The sequence below is a fragment of the Sciurus vulgaris genome (assembly GCF_902686455.1).
Source record: "Sciurus vulgaris genome assembly, chromosome: 3".
In the NCBI taxonomy this organism is placed as follows: domain Eukaryota; kingdom Metazoa; phylum Chordata; class Mammalia; order Rodentia; family Sciuridae; genus Sciurus; species Sciurus vulgaris.
The window spans coordinates 161,805,704-161,826,838 of NC_136463.1; the positions used below are offsets into that span (position 1 = coordinate 161,805,704).

The 21,135-nt window shown below is 35.9% G+C and overlaps 1 protein-coding gene across 27 annotated transcripts in view; it reads left to right on the forward strand.

Moving 5' to 3' along the window:
* The window catches only part of MAP2 (microtubule associated protein 2), a 314,502-nt gene that overhangs the window by 50,963 nt on the left and 242,404 nt on the right, over positions 1–21,135 (forward strand). For all 27 annotated transcript variants that reach the window (XM_079134618.1, XM_079134617.1, XM_079134597.1 and 24 more), the window contains exon 2: positions 15,296–15,349. The gene's annotated coding sequence lies outside the window, so the exon portion shown is untranslated. The remainder of the gene's footprint in view (positions 1–15,295; positions 15,350–21,135) is intronic.

The window sequence follows — 21,135 nt, forward strand, 5'->3', positions numbered from 1 at the left end:
AAAATGGGAAGTCTGATAATGATCTGCCCAAGATGAGAATATTCCCTAGGAGAAAGGCAAATAGAATCCTAGGGTGTAATAACTAGTCTACTAGGTTAGTAGATTCTAGTAGTACCGTACATAACCCATTGGTTTTATTAATGGAACCCTTTATTACGCTTGGAGGGGAAAAGTAAATTCTAGTTTACACAAGCAACATATTGTTTTTCTTTCTTATACATTTAATTCTTTTTTGTATTGAATTTCTGACTAGTCTGTTGATAAACTGGCAAAAATATTTAAATATGATTACAAGCTAGCATTGCTTTATTTTTTTTTTGTTGGAATCACATGGTTTTTGCTTTAAAAACAACTTGCAATTAAGACAACCTGAACGTTTTTTTTTTCTTTATTACATATGTTATATGATAGTCTATGAACCTGATATTACCTAAGCTCACCCTACCTTATATGCAGGCTGAAATATGTTATTTGAAGTTAATAATAAGGCTTGATGTCAGCATTGGTATAATCAGGTTCTTTCAGCTATCAGTAGAAAATTGGGACCTTTTACCTGTAAATAGAAAAAAGTTTAACTCAAATGAGTCTTTTTTTGGGGGGGTACTGGGGATTGAACTCAGGGGCCTTTGACCACTGAGCCACATTCCCCCTTATTTTGTATTTTATTTAAAGATAGGGTCTCACTGAGTTGCTTAGCACCTCACTTTTGCTGAGGCTGACTTTGAACTCAAGATCCTCCTGCCTCAACCTTTTGAGGTGCTAGAATTACAGGCACATGCCACTGTGCCCAGCCTCAAATGAGTTTAAGTAAAATAAAGTAAATAAAAAGAAAACTGTCTAAAAGGCTGGAAATTCTACTGGTATAGGGAGGCAGGACCCAGGGTGACCAACATAATCCTTACCTCACTCAGTCTTGCTCTTGCTCTCACTTTACTTGTTCTCTGTCTCCCTCTTCTCTCTCACCTCTCTTCCCTTTTTCTGCTTCTCCCCTCTCATTCTCTTTCCATCCGTTTGCTCTTTCATCTTGGATGTTTTGGGTGCATCATGTGGCTGTCTCCATGGAGACAAGATGGTAGCAATCACTTCAGGTTTGCATGATTGTTACATGTGGTTAACCCAGAGGAAAAGAAATGATCTCTCATGCAGCCTTCCATCTCACTGTCTTTGGTCTGTGTCACATACTGGATTCCTGTGAGATAGAGTTCAGCTTACAGGGTGTTTGTTGGAATCAGTTCTCATGGAAGGGAGGAGAAAAGAACAGGAATGAGCAGAGGCAGAAGCTGAGCTACTGTGAAATCTAGTGACAGCCCCATACCCTAAGAGAATGCTTTCAGAGTTGCCCAGACTTTAATACCTGCACAGATCTGTCAATAGATGTTGAACCCAACAACAGAGCTTCTGGCACTCCATCCCCATCCCCTGCCACACACACACCACAGCTAGAGCATCAAGTCCTGTGGTTGAGGGTCGGATAGAATTGGATTGTGTGAGGTTGATCCTACATAAACCATTTAAAATTGATTCCCCATAAGAAAGATGAATTTAACTCCTGAAGAAGGAAGGGGAGGTGTTACATTGCAGTGTTAGGTCACTTAACGAGGAAGCCAGATTGTTTCAGATTTTCTAAATAAAGTGATATATGATCATAGAATACATTTTTATTCAGAACATAGAACTTGAATATGTTTTAGTTCTTTTTAATTTTTACTATTATTAATAATTTTAATTGTACAAATAAATGGGATTCACCATGATATTTCCATATGTGCACATATTATGTATTGAATATGCTCACCCATTCTACCCTTGCCCCCACTCTGGATATGCTTATGTTCTGAAATCATCCTTTACCATTAGCATTTATTGGAACACAATATAACAGTATCTTGTTGATACTGAGTTGATCATTACAATTACTTGTTAGTCAAAATATATAAGAATGTATTCTTATATATATGGATAAACTTATTTGACTGTGAAACTTTTTAAAAATAAACTATCATTCAAGAGAATCCTGGGAAATACTGGAGTGGTTTGACCAAGATTTCAAAAATAACAGTGGAATCTGTGTGACACCTCATACATTCATAGTTGAAAATTAATATTTATGGTTCTGTGGTAAAGAGTGATCAAGTGCCTTAATTTTCTTATTAGATAAATTGTGACTCCTTGAAACCAGAATGCCGTTTGCTTGGCACCTCAGAAAGCATAAACATCCAACATTACACGCTACAGACATGTAAAAATATTTGCAGATGTGAATGTATCAATAAAGTAGTTGTGCTGACTTTGAAAACACACATGTAATAATCATGTGTGATTTGAGTTAATATTAAGGGAACCAGTTAATGTCAGTCATGAGAAATACAGTATCAGTACTGTGGACTTCAGAGTTGGTACATTTTAGCCCTTCAGGTCAGCCTTTCTAAAAACTATGCCAGACCTTTCCCATATGGCTGTATATGTTCAGCTAATATGTTGACAGACATAAGAAGTAAGCACAGTTTTACAAACATCTTACAGAATGAAGAATGGAGCCCCCATTATATGCTTAAGCTTTATGTCATGCTCTTAACATACATTATTTCATTTAATCCTCAAACAAATGCTGGGAAATTAGTATTCTCCCTATCCTAAAGATGAAAATGAAACGAAACTGAGACTCATATTTAAGCACTAATTGGTAAGAAAAATCTTAGGATTCAAACACATAGCATGGGGTCTTTCCACTTATAACAACTACCTAGAGTTTTTATTTGATTCCTAAGATTAAAAAATGTATTGCAGTAAAAAGATTTGAATACTAATGTAATATGTGATTGTAGTCTAATTAAACAAACTACCATGTTTTTCAGAATCTGAGCCCATTTTTATGAACTATTAGCACCCGAAAAAGACTTCTTGTTATTCATGCAAGTGTCTTATCAGTTACATAGAAGTGGATTTTAGTACCCTTATTTTAGAATTTGTAAGCAGAAGCATATTAACAAAGCAATGAATTTAGAACTCAATCATGAAAGTTTCTTGTAGATTTGTTCAGCCTAAATTATTCATGTAACACTAATGACTATAAACGTGATCTGAAATTCTGCTTTTAGACCTTTTTTCTTAATACAAGAATTTTGCACTATATAACAGAGAAAGAAATTATACAAATTTACTTTTGCTTATATGTTCTTTGTTTTTACTGTATATAATGCATGTTCATAAAAGAAAACCTACAAATACAAGAGAATGAGATGTCTAAAAGAAGAGCAAAATCCAAGCCCTGAGAAATCTATCTTATTTTAATATTTATTTTATTATCACTACTGGTAGCAAGATTCAATGGTACATTTACCTGTTGTTGGAAAAAAAAAAAAGTGTCCTTGAAATTACTTATTGCATTTTGTTGGTAGAGTCTACCTATTATGATTTATGTTTATAAACAAGAAAAATGCTTTTTTAAATTGAAGGCAAAAATGTCATATTTGCTCTTCAATTTGGCTTGCAGCAATGCCAGAGTTTGTGTAATCTTTTGAAAAATTTCCAAATCATATCAGCATGCTTTTTCTTGAAGAGCACACACCATTTGCTTTTCCTCCATTCTTTCATCATGGGAGTCTGGAAAGGTGGGTGACAGCTGGGAGAGATTTTCTTGGAGGCCTCAGAGTGCTTCCAGAAGATTGATTATGCTGCATTTACTGCCAGTTCCCTCAGTTTTACCCAGATCATCATCCCTGCAGGATACAGGGGGCTGAAACACATTGTATTTCTGACAGGTTAGACAACCTTATGACATGCCTATAATCTCCTGAAGCTCAATTTTTTTTTAAATAAAGGTATCAATCCTTCATTCCTCTATTTCTCTTAGGAATAATAAAAGAAAATTGTATTTAGGTTTAGAAAATTAATGTCATTTAGCTTTTGTGGGAGCTATTTGTATTAACTATTAGCAGTGAATCAACTGCCCCCTGAGTGCAGTGTAAAGGTGGGGGCTGCCTTCTTGGAGCCCTAAAGGTTTACTGATACTGTTTGTGCTCAGTGGTTTATGGTTCACTGCCAGGAAGTCAAAGGTAGTTCATGTGACACACCATTACACTGAATCTTATCTTTCTGGATGGATTGACTTGAGAGTGATTTACTGCGAGTCAGCAAATACTTATTATGTGCATTTAATCTTCCTTTTTAACAACTTGGCCTCTTGATTTGGGATTGGATTGAAAACCAAATCTCCTCAATGATTTCAATATCCCTCTTCAAGCTAATAGTGAAGAAAAGAAAATTAAAAAAATAAACCTTATTAAGAAACTTAAGTTTTTTATCTCTGTTCCCAAGGGCACACTGGAGTCTGGCAGGCAGAAACACAATAGCAATTGTGTGGCATGACTGTAACTGGGACACACACACAACAGAAGTTGGCAACTGGGCTGCTTGTTGCAGAAAGAAAGGCATCTGTTGACTTCCTCCTACTGCTATTAAGAGTGTTTCTGGTTACTCTGCTGTTGATATGAGGTCCATCAAAAGCAAAGTCCTGCAAAAGTGAAAGGGTGGCATACAGGCTAATTCAGCAGTCTCCCTGTCAGTCATGTGGCGCAACATTCTGATGTTGTCTGATTGCTGTCAAAGCTTATTTCCCTCTTGAACTGGTTGAAGAATTATGTACCAACAGGAACTTAATCCATGGTCTCTTAGAAATAATTCTTCATTTGGACCCCAAAAAGAAGAGTTCACTCATGCTTTATGGATGGTTGGACTCACTTTCTATAACTTTTTTTTTAATCAACAGTTTGGAAATGAAGTGCATGTTATTTGGGATGAAGAGCATCATTGGATGGGATACCAAATATTACGCCATTTGTTTTCCTTTTCCTCCATATTGTTTTCTTTCTTGTATTACATGTGGGCACTTGGTAGCCCATTACCCAAGATTATCTTTCACTGGGTAAAAGCATCTGCTCTTTCATGCTGCTTAAATCCAGGAATAGAGAAAGCTCCTAATGACCATACAAACTATCTTGCTTTACTCTATCATAGCAGTTGTCATTCTCTTAAGTGTTTGTGCTCCAGGACAGGAATGTAAATTCCCAAAGGGCAGGAACTCTGCTGGTAACATTTTCATCACTGTTACATCCCCATCTTACAAAAATGCCCACCTGCCACAAACACATTAGTTAAAAGAATGAGTTGAAGCACCTTAGTTAAAAGAATGAATTACTAACTCCCAAGTGCAGTCTAGTTGCTTGGGAAAAACATCCTTATAATAAAATAATGATGAAGACGTGTCTTGGTTCACCATCAGACTGTAAGCTTTCTATTTAGCTGTTCAGCACTACTTCCATTATACTAAAGATGGAAGTAAACCACATAAAGATTTAGCCACCATTTGAAGCATTTTGTTTGTAGTTTTCAATACATGATGGAAAAAAAAAAAAAACTTGTAAATATAGGACTGCCTAAATGGGAGTAATAAGGAAAAGATGTACAATTAATTTAAGCTATTTTAATATCAATGTCATGCCTTTTGACCCATGCTCCTTTGGGAGAAGTTACAGCATTAACCATTGATTAGCACAGTTGAGAGTCTGAGAAAATGCTAATGTTTATTATGTGGTAACAGCAGATCTGTATCCCGCATTAATACTTTCAGACTTACAAGAAATCCTAATTTTGATGCAATTATATTTGTTCCAGACCTAGAATTTCCCCTTGTAATGTACAGATTCTATTGGAATTTTGACCCTTATGTACACCATGAAAAGCAATAATAATATTAAAATGAATGAAAATATTCCTTATAATATATGGTCCTGAAAGCATGTTTTTATTACCTCTTTTGGAGATTTGCAATTTTTAAATTGAGCCATGCTGGAATCTAGTTCTAACAGCAACCTTTGTAGGAGTTAAATACCCCAGGACTCACCCAGGAGAAAACCTCTGACTCAGAGACATGAGTCCAGAAATGTGTGGAATGCCCCAGTTCAGCTTGTCAGTGCCTTACTAGAGTTCTCAGGAAATGAGAGCTTTGGGAACAGACTTGCTTTATTGTTTAAGGATTGACTGTAGCTGCACATTCCTTTGAAACTTAAGTTTCACTCAGATGACAAAATGATGTCTTGGTAGACCTAGAAGAGTATATGCTTTCTAAATTGGAGACAATCTAGGTGATGGCTTTAATCTTAAAAAACATCCTGATGTTAGACACAGGAAACATACTTCCTGCTTGATGTTCATGTCATATATATTCCACATTTTTAAAACTCGGTTGTAAACCCAAGTATTAATGAGAGATGCTGTAAGAGAGATTTTCAACAAACAATAGTAATGCATTCATTTTACTATAAAACTATTTTGAAACCATTGAAGAATTTAAGGACCTTATGATTTGAGTAAGCAAACAGATTTTCATAGGGCTGAAAGTTAGCTTACTGACTTCTGCAAATTCATCACTTAACTGTATTTCCTTATTACCCAAACAAATACAGTGTCATTCAGATGTATTTTAACTCTCAAAACATTTCTTTCTGCTGTTTTTCATCATGGGTCTTGAAGAAGTCAGCTTCCGTTATGGTTTAGATATTAGGTATCCCTCAAAATCTCATGTGTGAGACCATGAAAGTTTAGAGGTGAATGAACTGTGTGGTAACTACAGGCAGGTAGGTGTAACTGGAGGAGCTGGGTAAATGGGTGCATGCCCTTGGGGTTTGTATTTTGTCCCTGGTGAGGGGAGCTCTCTGAGCTTCCTGGTGCCATGTCCTGAGCTGCATTCCTCCACCATAAGTCTTTTGCCATAATGTTCTGCCTTACCTTGGGCCCCCCAAAATGGAGTTGGTCATCTGCGGACTGAACCTCTGAAACCATGTGCCCCCAATGAACTTTTCTTCCTCTGATTTGTGTAAGGTCTTTTGATCACAGCAATGAAAAAGCTGACTAAAACAGCTTCTTAAACTGTTTATATGCCTAACTAAGATTGCTAAAATAACATTGATAGAATGAAATTAGAAAGAAAGAAGTGTGAAAGGTCATATACTCATGTATATGCATTTTTTTTACCTTATCTCTGATTTTTATTCTTTTCCTTAATAAAAGACACTAGTGTAATATCAGTTAATTAGGAATCTGTATTTTCCCATAGGTACTGAATATTGAATCTTTATAACCTTATTTACTTCCTGGGAATAATAATACTATCTGCTGTATTTGAACTTACGTAGGTTAAATAAAAATGCATGTGACATGCTTGTACAAAGTTGGGTCATTGTAAGCATTTAATGGTTGTTTCCTGTTGTTGTTGTATTAGAAATAATATTCTAGTTTTCATTTTAAACATGATTTAGGCATTGAAAAGTTCTTCACTTTAAATGGGTGCTCACTACTGTTTCTAGTTGGTGTTCATCTTGTCATTTTTTTTTTCAGTGTTGTGACAGTAAATGGGTGAATTAGGTTCAATTTCCCAGCATGTAACTGGTCTTAAGCTTTAACTTTCAATTTCAGCCTTTGTGCGGCAGCTACAGCAAACCTGTCAGAGTACAGAACATTCCATCAAGAGTGATACCTGGTGCCTAGCTTCCTATGATGTCATTTTATGTGAATAATACGTTTAGTGGTGAAATTAGTTGGAGTGCCCATGACTCAGCTTCTTTTTCCGGGGAGTGACTCATTCTGCATTTATAGATCCCTGTCTTTGTGCCATATACCACACTAAGTGCTTGGGATTCAAATATGGATTTGTTGGGTCACTGACCCAGAGCAACCCACAGTCTGGGAAGGAAGGATATGGCATTCATTAAGAACAATCTGGGCTTTCAAATAGTCAGTAGTCTATTAATTGCTATACCTACCTGTCAAGGCAAAGTGTGATTAAATGTACAATAGCTTGGACCAGCTAGACAATCCAATTCTATGATTTGTAATATGGCTCTGATTCTGTATTGAAATATTCTAGCCTAATTAGATAACCACAAATTTAATTCTTCTTGGTCTCATTTTAATATTAAGTAAGAGTTCACTCTTCATATCATATAAAGTCATACCCTCCATGAATAGGTCAGTTATCTGATAAGTCCTTTCCCTTTATTACCCTGCCAGAAATTCAGATTTACTGTGTCTAATAAAGCCTATCATCCTCTCTTTGTATCCAGCAACCTGATTTTCCTTCAGCCTCCCCTATATCCAAGAATGTCACTACCTTTCTGGGAATTCATTTATCTCAAACCCTCAGAACTGTATAGGTTGTATATACTGTTGAGGACTGAATTGTGCTCTCCCCGTCCATATCTTGATGTTTAACCCCCAATGTGACTCTTTAGAAATAGGTCTTTTAGGAAGTGATTATAGTTAAATGAGCTCACAAGGGTTAGGTCTAAATCCAATAGGATCCATGGTTCTAAAAGGAGAGGAATAGATAGATGTCTAATACTCCCCCAACCTCCACCAAGTCTTTCCATGGTTCTCCCACTACATAAGGACATGGTAGGAAGGTGATTGTATGTCTACAAGTGAGAACAGAGTCCTCACCAGAGTCCTCATCATGTTGGCAACCTGACCTTGGACTTCCAGCCTCCATAACTGTGAGAAAATGAATTTCTATTGCTTAAGTCACCCATATTTTGTCATGACAAACCAAGCAGACCTATGCAACAACTGAGAACTCTCTCTGCTGTGCTGAGTCGCTACTGTTTCATTGCCATTCACTAGACATCTATAGAAACCTCCAAAATGGACTATTCTCCTTTAATCTCTCCCCATCTCTGATCCAATCTACACAGTGTTGCTAGATTAAATTTCCTAATTATTCCATTCTCGAATTTAAAACCTTCTGTGGTTCACTTTGGCCTGCAAAATTAAACATTTAATCATACAGCCTCCTCCGATTGTTGTTCAAGGTCATTAGACCCAACCTAGTGTTTCACCCAATTACTACTTTTCTTGGGTGTTACATTCCAGCCAGGCAGAACTGGAGGTGTTTTCCAGACATCCCCTTGGGCTCGGATCTATGACTCTCTTTCTGTGGTGTTCATTGCCTGGGTTGATCTGCTTCCCACTCCATCTCCACTCATCAAAATCCTTTGTCTCCTTCCACAATAACTCAAATGCAACTTCCTCTGCGAATCTTTATAAGAGGATTTCATTCCCTCTCCTTCTTTGATCTCTCATAGCCTTTTTGGCTTTTCTTTATGACCACAATCATACTGTGCTTTGCATTGTGGTGGTTGTTGTTTTTTGTTTTGTTTTTGGCTTTTGGCTTTTTCACAACCACTCCTACACAAACAGATTATAAACAAACTCCTTAGTGGGAAAGAACATTGGATCCTTAAAATGCTAAACCATATATATATTTTTTATTTTAAACCTACTCCATATCTTAAAAATACAAGAGTAATAAAATGAAAAACCCTTCAATTTATTTTTTAAAAAGGAATTGATTTTTAATGTCTTACACCTCCAGTATTCACAATTGTTTTTGCAAACTAACTCAGACAGTAACTTTTCTGTTACCTAAGCAGTTAACAGTTTCTCTAAATAGAAACTCTAACAAGGAAGATGCATAGGAAGAAGTGTGAAAAGCGGCTTTTGATTGACAATTGACCTTGATATTCCAATAGTTAAAATATATCTGCTGTTTCTAAGGCTTATTGATTGCCAGGTATAAATAAGCATAAGTTTGAAATACAGCTTATCATGATATTTATCATCACAATCTGACTATGGTGTAAGAGCATGAAATCATTTTCCACTGGGCAAAGAGAAAAAAGCTGTAGGGACTGTTTTCTGATGATTCCCCTATTTTTTGGAGAAAGAGGCCAGGATAGAGAAATGGTGCTTTTAGTATGCTGATGCATTAAGCTGCCTGGAAGCAGATGCTGAATCCTATTGAAAAGAATTGCATTTGACTTATGCTTAGGTCATTGTTTAGCAAAATACTACAGAAGAAGTCCTGACCTGTGTGTTTGAAATGGCAGATGTTCACAGTGAGGAACAATCCTTAGGGCAACATAAATCTTTACTATTCTCTGACTATTTGCTCAATAACTGGGTTGGATTTTAAAAAGTTCCAGGGAGTTATTTAGAAAGCAGCTGCTCCTGGCACTGCAAATGAAAGTGCTCCCCTTAAGATTAAAAAAAAAAGAATAAATAAAAGCCATAGGACAGTTCGAGTTCACTAGGTCAAAAATGAACAACTCTTGTCTGTCACACCTTTCTTCCCATTAATCATTTCGAAATAAGAAATAGAATGTATTTAACATATACAACAGGATATTTTGATATACATTACACACACACACACACACACACATATATATAAACACATAGTAAAGTGATTATTATGGCAAAGCAAATTAACAGTTCTGTCTGCACACAGTTACCTTATCACTTATTTGTGTATTCACTTATTTATTTTGGGTGAAAGCACTTGAAATCTACTCTCCTAGCAAACTTCTATATATCTTATTGAATTATAAACAGTAGCCATCAAGCTTTATACTAGACTCGAGGCTTATGGGTCCCTTATGACTGAAATTTTGTACTTTTTTACCAATATCTGCCCACTCCCTGAACTTCCCAACACCTGGTAGCCACAGTGCTCCTCTCTGCTTCTATGAGTTCAGCCTCTGATTCTTTAAAGATTTTTTAAAGATTCTGCATGTAAATGAGATAATGAAGTATTTCTTTATTTCTGTTTCTGACTGTTTTCACCAGCGTAGTGCCTTCTAGGTTTATTTATGTCGTCAAAAATGTCAGGATCTCTCTCTCTCTCTCTCTCTCTCTCTCTCTCTCTCTCTCTCTTTCTCTCTCTCTCTCTCTCTCTCTTTTTTAGACTGAATAATATCCCAATGTGTGTGTGTGTATGTGTGTGTGTGTGTGTTATATGTTCTTTTTCCATTCATGTTTTGGTAGACAGTTTGGTTGTTTCCATATCTTACCTATTTGTGAATAATGCTACAATTAGCCTGTGAGTGTAGATAGCTTCTTAAGGTACTGATGTTTATTCCCTTTGTGTATATCCTTTGAAGAATGATTTCTGCATCATATGTTAGTTCCATTCTAATTTTTGAGGTATCTCCATATTATTTTCCATAAAACGCATACCAATTTACACCCACCCAGAGCCATTAAAATGATACATTTTATCATATTAATAATAGTCATCCTGACATCTCTGAGGTGACACCTCATTGTGGATTTGATTTGCGTTTATCTGGTAAGTGTGCTGAGCACTCTTTCACATACCTGTTGGCCTGCTATTACGTCTTCTTTGTAAAAACGTCTTTTCAGGTCCTCTGCTCATTTTTGATCAAGTTGTTTTTGTTTATTGCTATTGAGTTGTATGAGTTTAATGTAATAATTTGCTTAATATTTATTGTTGTAGGAGTTCCTTATATATTTTGTATACTATTTATCAGATACATGGTTTGCAAATATTTTCTCCCATTCTGTGGGTTGCCTTTTCATTTTGTTAATTGTTGCCTTTGAAGGGCAATTTAATGTAGTCCCACTAGTTTATTTTTGGTTTTGTTGTTTGAGCTTTTGGTATCATATCCAAAAAACCAATGCCAAGGTCAATATCAAAAAGCCTGCTTGTTGTGACTTTTTCCCCTGGAAGTTTTACAGTTTTAATTCATTATTTAAGTCATTCATTTTTAGTTGATTTTTGTGTATGGTAGAAAATATGTTCAATTTTTTTTTTCTGGATATTCAGTTTTCCCAAAACCATTTATTGAAGAGTTCATCCTATTAGGGTAAGACTAGAATTTTTTTTTTTTTTCTTGTTTCCACCAAAAGAGGAATTTTTAACTCTTTTTAAAAATCTGGCAAAGAATCAGCAAACACAGCATTCAGCCCTTCATTTATTCATTTATTATTGATATTCTTTTGTGTGCTGAATACTATCAAACCTACTTGTTCAAATACAGGGTTTATGTAGCTCAAATGACATTAATATTTTAACTGAAGTTTGTTACTGACTCGCATAATTGAAAGGGAAATGAGGAAGATTTTTTTGGAGCCAGGACTGGCAGTTGTGGTGTACAGAGCGGACAGTGCCAGAGGTGGGCTTGGAACACCTCCCTTGTCATATGGAATGAATACATAGAGAAGTCAGGCCTGAGTGCCATCGTTTTCAACTTCAGAAAAATTCCTCAAGTATCATTTTATTTTTTACTATGAAAATTCAATGTGGGAGTGCGTGTAGAAGAGACAAAATCTAATCAATTTAAAAGAATATTAAGAATATTAGAATATCTAATTTTCCAAAGAGTTCTTTCTTTGGCACAGTAGCTGTGGTCATACAGTAACAACACAAATGGTTAGATTCACATAGGCTCTCCTGGCTCTAGGAAACCAGTGAATCCCTTTCTCCTCTAAGAATTTGAGTTATGTGCTGGTATCACCCTGGGATTCATCCTTCAATGTGTATTAAATAACTACTGAGAAGATTTATGTACTAGATACCATGCAAGATCCCAGGGTAACAGGATCCTTTTTTTTTTTTTTTTTATTGTAGCAAATTATACCTACAATAAATTTTACTGCTTCAACCATTTTAAGTGGATAGTTCTGTAACATTCTGCACATTCACATTGCTGTGCAAGCTGTCACTTTTTTTCTAGTGAATATTTGGATCTGAATTAAAATTGCTTTTCCAATACCTGCTTTTTCTTAGAGGATGACGACCGAAAGTCGATGTGATTAAACATATATGTGCAGTATGCCCACTTCTTGTTCATTGTGGCCCAGGTCATGTGCACGATTTTAGCCACCTCTTGACACGCAGTAGTTCACATGCACACCCAGCTACACTTATAGCCAGCCACATACACACTCAGACACAAACAGCCAGACACACACCCACTCAGGTGAGATAAGGGTGTCCTTCCCACCCTTCTAGTACTATCTCTTACTTTTAGAAACATTTTTCAAACTCTCTTTCCCTTCTCTCTTTTCTATTGCTCTTTTTATTTTTAATGTCTCCTGCTTTTTCTTTAAATTTGTGGAGTGAATTTAAAATTTGTCTTTTAAAAAAGGCTATTCACAAATAGTGCTTCAAGTTTTCTTGGCTTTATGGCACGCTTCCACCCTCGTCATTTATTTTCATGGAACTCTTGAGTTAAAAGGTGTACCACGCAGTTCCATTAAATTAACATTAATTGGTATTTATGTCTTAATAACTTAATGGCTTCTTGAAAAAAAAGTACATTAGAGTTGAAAGCAGAACTATTTTTACTTTATTCTTGGAAACCCATAATTATTTACTACAGGGATGTGTGCCTATTGTCTGCCAAGTCCTAAAACCTTGGAGTCACGTTCCACATTGCCATCCTTTTATCCCGCATTGATCTCATGCAGTATTGGCATACATATTCCAATACACCAAAACCCCAACTTTGCTGGGTTGTGATATCACTGAAAGAAATATAGCATGATATAATATAGAAATTGCAAACAACTTCAAGTTAGTATTCTGTGTAGGACCTAATGATGGTGGTTGTATTGGCTTTGTTTTGAGGTGGGGGTTGGGGAAAATCAAACATATTGAAAGTATTTCACCATTTTCCTGTGAATTTACTGTCATACCATGGAGTACCATGGCACAGTTGGGGAACGCTGGCTTTATAGCAAAAGATTAACATTTGAATTAAAGTAAAATAATGCCAGGTGTTTAAAATGGAGGTAGATGTATTAAAAGTATTAATATTCAAAGACCCCATAATGCCTCTAGATGCTGTTTTTAAAAAGTCTCTACAGATGGATCAACGTATCATTTCATTCTTGTAAGAAAAATTTCACTTTTCTTAAGCACTTACCTATAGGATGAAAAATTAACTATTTTGTATTCGATTGCATTTTTTATCATTGCTTACCAGTGTTTTATGTTATTTCATATTATTCTTTTCATTAGATAATTACCGTTTTAGGTTAATTTAGTTTTTGGACTTGTCATAGAGTCTAACAATGAAAGATTTCTGATGTAGAACATGCTAACTTCTAATAAAGACAACATCCTTCTAGAATCAAACTTGCTTTTTAGTAGGAGACTTTGCTCAAGATGCTCTATGAAGCAAGTCAAGAATCATTCTTTGTCATTCTGAGATTTCATTGTTATCTGTCCAAAAGGCAGGCTGGCTTTTGGCACAGATATTTGGTTTGCTTTTGTCTGGGATTTACCTTCTTGGTTACTTTTCTTGTATAATGTGCTTTCCCACATATTGACTCCTCAGCAGATTTTAATGGCATGGCTGGGATAAGAGACCAAGGGGAAGATTGATAAATTGCCAATGGAATTGTCTTGTTTGACCTTTACTACCCTTAGACTGATTGATGATCCTGGACTTAAAATCCACAGACTCCCTGCAGGCATTAAATCACATTAAGGATCTGTCTTAATCTGTTTGGGCTGTTATAACAAACATACCAAAGACAGAGTGGCTGATAAACAACATAAATTTATTTCTCACAGTTCTGGAGGGTGGGAAGCTCAAGGTCATCAATTCAGTGTCTGATGAGAACTTGCTTTCTCATAGATGTAGTTTTGCTGTCCTTATGCAGGGGAGGGTGAAGGGCACCAATTGCAAGTTTTATATTTCTGAATTTCCCTCTTCTATGGTACTAATCATCTCTGAAAGGTCCTACCTCCAATACATTAGGGATTAGGATTTCAACTTATGAATTGAGGGGAGGAGACAGAAACATTCAGTGTATGGCAGGTTCCAAATGTATCAGTTTTATAGTATTTAATCAAACATCTTCTAAGAGAAACGATAGCACATTAGGAACAGAATGTATTAGCAATTATTTTTGCTTGAGAGCTCTAGAATATAAACATAAGCATCAGGTAGAGTGACACACACCTGTAATTCCAGAGTCTCCAGAGGCTGAGACAGGAGGATCTCAAGTTCGAGGTCAGTCTTGGCAACTAAACTAAACCTTGAATGAAAAGGGCTGTATCAGTAACTGAGTGGCAGAGCATGCCTGGGTTCAATCCCCACTATGGGGTAGTGGGAGGGGTGAAGAAAGCAAGAAAAAGAACACAATCATAAGAATTCTTTTAATGTATAGAAGTTTCTAAATATAAAAATAGAACCAAATTTTGGCATTTAATGTGTGTGTTTTTAAATGAAATTAGAAAATAATTTCAAGTTTAAAGTGTTATTACTACATAAACCCAGTATGTTGTAAATGGATATGTTTCAACCAGTGCATTTTACAGAAGGAGGTACAGGTCACTAGCTCCCCTGACTTTACCTTACTCCTTGGTGAGGAAAGACTGAATTGTTGTACTGATTTACTTTATGGGTGTTTTCTCTTTTCCTTTCAGATTTGATTGATCTGATATCACCAACCTATCTTCTGACTGCTGGCTAGAATTAAGGTCAGTGCTATATTTATATTGATCATGGATAAACTGAGAAAGAAAGTAAAAGCATTTTGGGTCTTTAGATTGCTAGGTGGGAATATTCTTATAAAGTGTGGTAAAAAGCCGAAATTGAGTAGAAATTGGATATATTTCAGACTTGGCTCTGGAGCAAACATGTTCTTCATGAGCAGTGTTTGCAGTTAGTACAATTTCTGAGGTTATTGAATGTTGGACTTCTTTCACAGTAATAGCAGAGGTTTTACTATATAAAAAGATTCAATTTAATTCATTCATTTTATGAACAGGAATACTAAAAGAATGCTTTTTTTGGAAGGTTGGCTAACAATTTAAAGCATGGTCCACTCTGAATTTACAGGGGAATACTTTTCATTCCACAATTTAGGACCCACAGAGAATGCATTTCCTAAGAAGAATGGCGTTGAAATGCACTTATGAATCACAAATTTCAATTAATTAGCACACTGTTAAGATGTCATTGCTTTTGTTCTGTTTGCTCATTAATTGGCTTTTGCAGAAGACTCAAAACCAGCTTAACTGAGTTTAGAGTAATAACAGAGCCTTGGCCGGCTCTCCCATCATTAGTCTTGGGATTTCATTTATCTCTTCTATTCTGTTCTCTAGAACATTGATTTAGATTTCAAAATAAAATTAAAAACTAAATCCTGAAAGAAATGAGGACTTTTGTTGCTCAGAAAAGAGTAAGAGGCGAGGCGTTGCTAAACATTTTGTATAGTATTTTCGTTAATGATTAATATAAAGGAAAACACTGGTTTTTCATTTATGCTTACTAATCAGGAATTTTCCCTTTGAAGTCTGTATTTAACTCTTCAAATGGCAGTGTTAACATAAAGCAGGCAAAAAGTAAATATGTGTTTTTTTTCTGGCCACAATTCTAGTCTCACTGTTCCACTGGCAATACATTTTGTGTCTGTGTGTGTCTGTGTGTGTTTGTGTGTGTGCACGGGCCAGCGCAAATTCAGACACGCGCAGATGAAAAAGGCTACTATTATTTCTCTTTTATGAACAAACTGTACTTTTCTATCTTTGAATCTGTATGGAATTATGTAAATATTACATGTTGGAATCATGCCTATGGATAATTGGCAACTTATTAATAAAAAAAAGGTAAAATGTCTACATGGTATGATTTGAAGTGTGTTTGTAAACTGTCTTAAGTGTTGATGCAGTTTTGAGTTGAAGTTATTAGAAATGCTTAGCCCAACTTCCTTTGTTATTCTCTCTGTAGAATAGTCTGTGTCAACTTGTGTACATTTAAACATGCAATTTCTTTTAAGACCTCTTAGGCTTTTTCTACTTTTTTATCCCTACCATTCCTTATCCCAATCACTTGCCAAACAGAAATTAGAAGTAGGATGAGATTTTCAAAAACCATTCATGTTTCAATCAGGAATATTTTCAGTGCAGAGGGTTAAGTTCGAATTGTCAATTTTCATTTTCACAAGAAGTCAACTCTTCCCTTTTCTTCTTGAATTAGAAGCAAATGCTTCCCTTTCTGATTTTTGTTTTCTGGTTAGTGTAGTCAACATAATGATTAGAAATCTCATTCTGCTCTGGCCACTTTTCAGAAAGAAAGAAAGAAAAGAAAAAAGGCGGTCGCGTCTGGTTGTCCTCCGCCGGGAGGGCTGGGAGTGGGCCGTCAGTAGTCCCTACCTATCCTGGTCTGGCCTTGTTGGGGAGTGTCCCCTTCCCTTGTCGCTGGTCGAGAAGAGCAGGGGGGCTTAAGACCCTGACATCTGGTGCCCAACGTGGGGCCCCTCAAGGCTGAACCACAGCCAAAGCGAAGAGGCAGTTTCGAAACCGCAAGTACCGGCAGATCGGGCCAAGCGGGTTCCGAGGTTTTACTGAAGATTATGGAACCTTGTCTAAATACTTGATTTATTGAGCAACTATTCACTAACCTTCACCCTCCTATGAGAATCACTCTGCAGACACCAACCTCATTGTAATGTATTGATCTGCAAGATGGGCTTTGGAATACCTGCTGCACCATGAGATCTTGATAATGGACTTCTCTTTGCATGTCATGGAAGGATCTTGTAGCAAAAGTAGCTGTTTCACCAGATCTTAATGACCTAACTACCTGGCAAAGCGGATAGAAGATGGTTGTAGTATTTCAATGTTAAAAATTTCTCCTTTAAACTGTTTTACACTGTTGGTGGCACTGTGAATTCGTATGACCACTATGGAAGTCAGTATGGAGGCTCTCAAAAAACCAGGCCTGAAACCACCATGTGACCCAGCAATACCACTCCTTGGTATTTACCCTGAAGAATTAAAGTCATCATACTACAGTGATACACGCATACCCCTGTTTATAGCAGCATGATTGACAATAGACCAAGTATGGTACCAGCCTACGTGTCCATCAACGGAAGAATGAATAAAGAAAATGTGGTATATATATGCAATGAAGTTTTATTCAGCCATAAAGAAAAATAAAATTATGTCATCTCTTTCCAGGAAAAATGAATGGATCTAGAGACCATTATGCTAAGTGAAATAAGTCAAACTCAGATTAAGAGACATGTGTTTTCTCTCATATGCAGAGGCTAGAGAGGAAAAAGGAAAAGACAGGTAGACTGGTGGAATCTCATGGAAATCAAAGGGAGATCAGGAGAGGAAAGGGACTGGAGGGTAGGAGCTGCTGAGGGAGGGGGGAAATGCTGGGGAGTGATATCGACCAAATTATATTGTTATATTGTATACATGTATGAATATACAACAATAAATCCCATTAACTCTAATGCACCAGTAAAAATGGGAAAGAAAAAATAAATTCTTATTTTAAAAGGCAAGCAAAAAAAAAATTTTTTTTTAATTTTTCCTTGAAGATTTTGAAGGACAGCTAAATGTTGTCTGAAAGCTGGTGTGCTTCTTTTGTGATTTTTTTTTTTTTTTTTGGTGTGCTTATAAAAAATAATCCCTTTATCATCAAACTTTCCAGCAGGCTTTATGATGAAGATTAATTATGATGAATGAGCAAGTTTCTCTTACATAGGAAAAAGAATTGGCACCATGGATCATCCAACAAATAAAATTAAAGGAACTGAAAATCAAAAAAAAAAAAAAAAAAAAAAGAAAAAAGGCATAAGATTTTGTAAATTCAGAAAACAAAACAAAACAGTGTTGCACAAAGTCTGCCTTAATCTGAAGAGTTTATTTTGTGGGAACGTGAACATGGAGTACGACTGGTCAGAATGTGAAAGGTCAGAATGATTTACATATTTTCAAAGAAATATTCTAATTACATATGTAATATATACAAAGAAATGGAAGCATGTTTAAACATTTATTACCAGGTCTTTCCAGCTAAGAGAAAAGGTCGTTATAGCAATTGATTATCAATTATTTAAATCATATTTTATAAAAACAGCTATATTTAGCAAGTTTTTAAAAAAATTTTTATTTATTTTTATATTTGCAGAATACATTTTGATTCATTGTACACAAATGGAGTACAACTTTTCATTTCCTTTTCACACCATTCATGTAATCACACATGTACATAGGGTAATGATGCTTGTCTCATTCCACTATGTACATAGGGTAATGATGCTTGTCTTATTCCACTATCTTTCCTTCCCCTCCTCTCTCCCCTCCCCTATTTTCCTCTACACAATCCAAAATTCCTCCATTCTTCTCTTACCCTTGCTCCCCGTTATGTATCATCATCTGCTTGTTAACAAAAACATATGGCCTTTGGTTTTTTGGGATTGACTTATTTCACTTAGCATTGACTTATTTCACTTAGCATGATATTCTCCAGCTCTATCCATTTACCTGCAAATGCCACAATTTTATCCTTCTTTATGGATGATTAATATTCCATTGTGTATGTATACCACATACACATTCATCCATTGAAGGGCATCTAGCTGCTATAAACATTGATGTGTTACTGTAGTATGCTGATTTTAAGCCCTTTGGGTAGAAACAGAGGAGTGGGATAACTGGGTCAAATGGTGGGTCCAGTGGCTATTCCATAATTTACTTCACCATTTACCTATTATTTAAAAAAATCAAGACACTTTCTAGCATCTTCTTATTATAAATAGCATTTCTACTAATTTGTTTATGTTTGCTACCAACATTGTATGTAGTATCAATTTGTAGAGGTAGAATTATATAGTCTAAGAAGATGAATATATTTGAAGTGACAAACAGATACATTGTGTGTATACATACACTGTGTGTATTGTACCAGTGTCCCCTTGCTTGATAGCATAAGCAGAGTTTCATAATTCCAGTGCCGTATTAGAATTAAGACTTTAAATTTTCTCTCAATTTGATAAGCAAATAATTATTTCTCAATTTTTTTATAATTTAATATAAAATAGGAAACACACTTGTGAAGGAATAGTCATGGGTCATAGCCTGGGAAGGCTGTTCAATCTTTTTTTAATTTTAATTTTTATTTGTTCTAATTAGTTATCCATGACAGCAGATTGCATTTCTATTCATTGTACATGAATGGAGCACAACTATTCATTTCTCTGGTTGTACATCATGTAGAATCATGCCATTCATGAGATCATACAAGTACCTAGGGTATGATGTCCATCTCATACCACCATCTTTCCCACTCCCCTGCCCCCTTCCCTTCCCTTACTCCCCTCTGCCCAATCCAAAGTTCATCCATTCATCTCCTCCACCCCATTATGGATCAGCATTCAAATATGAGAGAAAACATTTGGCCTTTGGATTTTTGGGATTGGCTTATTTTGCTTAGGCTGTTCAATCTTACACTATTGAAGCAAGAGTCAGAAGTAGAATGATTTTCACTGTTAGAAAGACTGATGTTGGTACTAATTATATTAACTCTGATTTTCTTGAGAAGGAGGTCGAGAACCCGAGGAATGGAACAAGGGTGGCAACTTTAACAGAGTCCTCAAGTTTACCTGTAGCTGAAATGTTGCTCACCAAGTGACATAAATTCAATAGCTTTTTTCCAAGTGTTTGGATGCTGTGAGAAGCACTATGGTTATTGCACAAATCTGAAAGAAGTGAAGGGTCATAGTTCTTCTTAGCTGGTCCTTAGATTTTATGAATTTTGACTGCAGTGTTTTAAAAATATTTAGAATATTTTTCTAAATTGATGCCTAGTATCTTAGTTTAATTTTGCAAAATGAAAAGTTAAAAAGAAAATATTATTGCTTTCATTTATCTGTGTTTCTTCTTTGTCCTATAAATGATAATTTCCTTTATCCTTCCCTAATGTAATCAGGAGGTAGCATATATATTCTATTAAGACACAACCTCCACACTCCACACTACCTCACCCGAGAGAGGCACCCTGTCCTTGGGGTAGACACCTGCTTCTTAGGATTACATTTCTTCTCATGGGGTTCTTGACACTGTAAGTCTTCTCTGCCTTTGCAATTATTTCTGACTATATTAAAGTGCTCCTGGTGGTCTTGGTTGAAGCGAATGTTTGAAATTAGACAAACTTATGGTTTCTTGGTGCTTTGACTCATTGGATGATTTCTTACAATCAAAGCAATAAGAGCTATCTAAAATTGTTTATCAAAGTCCTGATTTGGAGTCCATGTTCCAAAACAGTCTGGGTCCCATACCTGAATCTGGCCTCCCTGGTAGTTCCAGTGTGTGCTCCTGTCTTACCTCTGATAGGCCTTCTCACTGGCTGAGCTGCTGACAGTGTCCTCTGATTTCATTATGAATAAAACAAGAACATTAACTTATACTTCATTTGAAGATTAAATGAGAAAATGCATCACTGTGGATCTTAAAGATGGAAATTT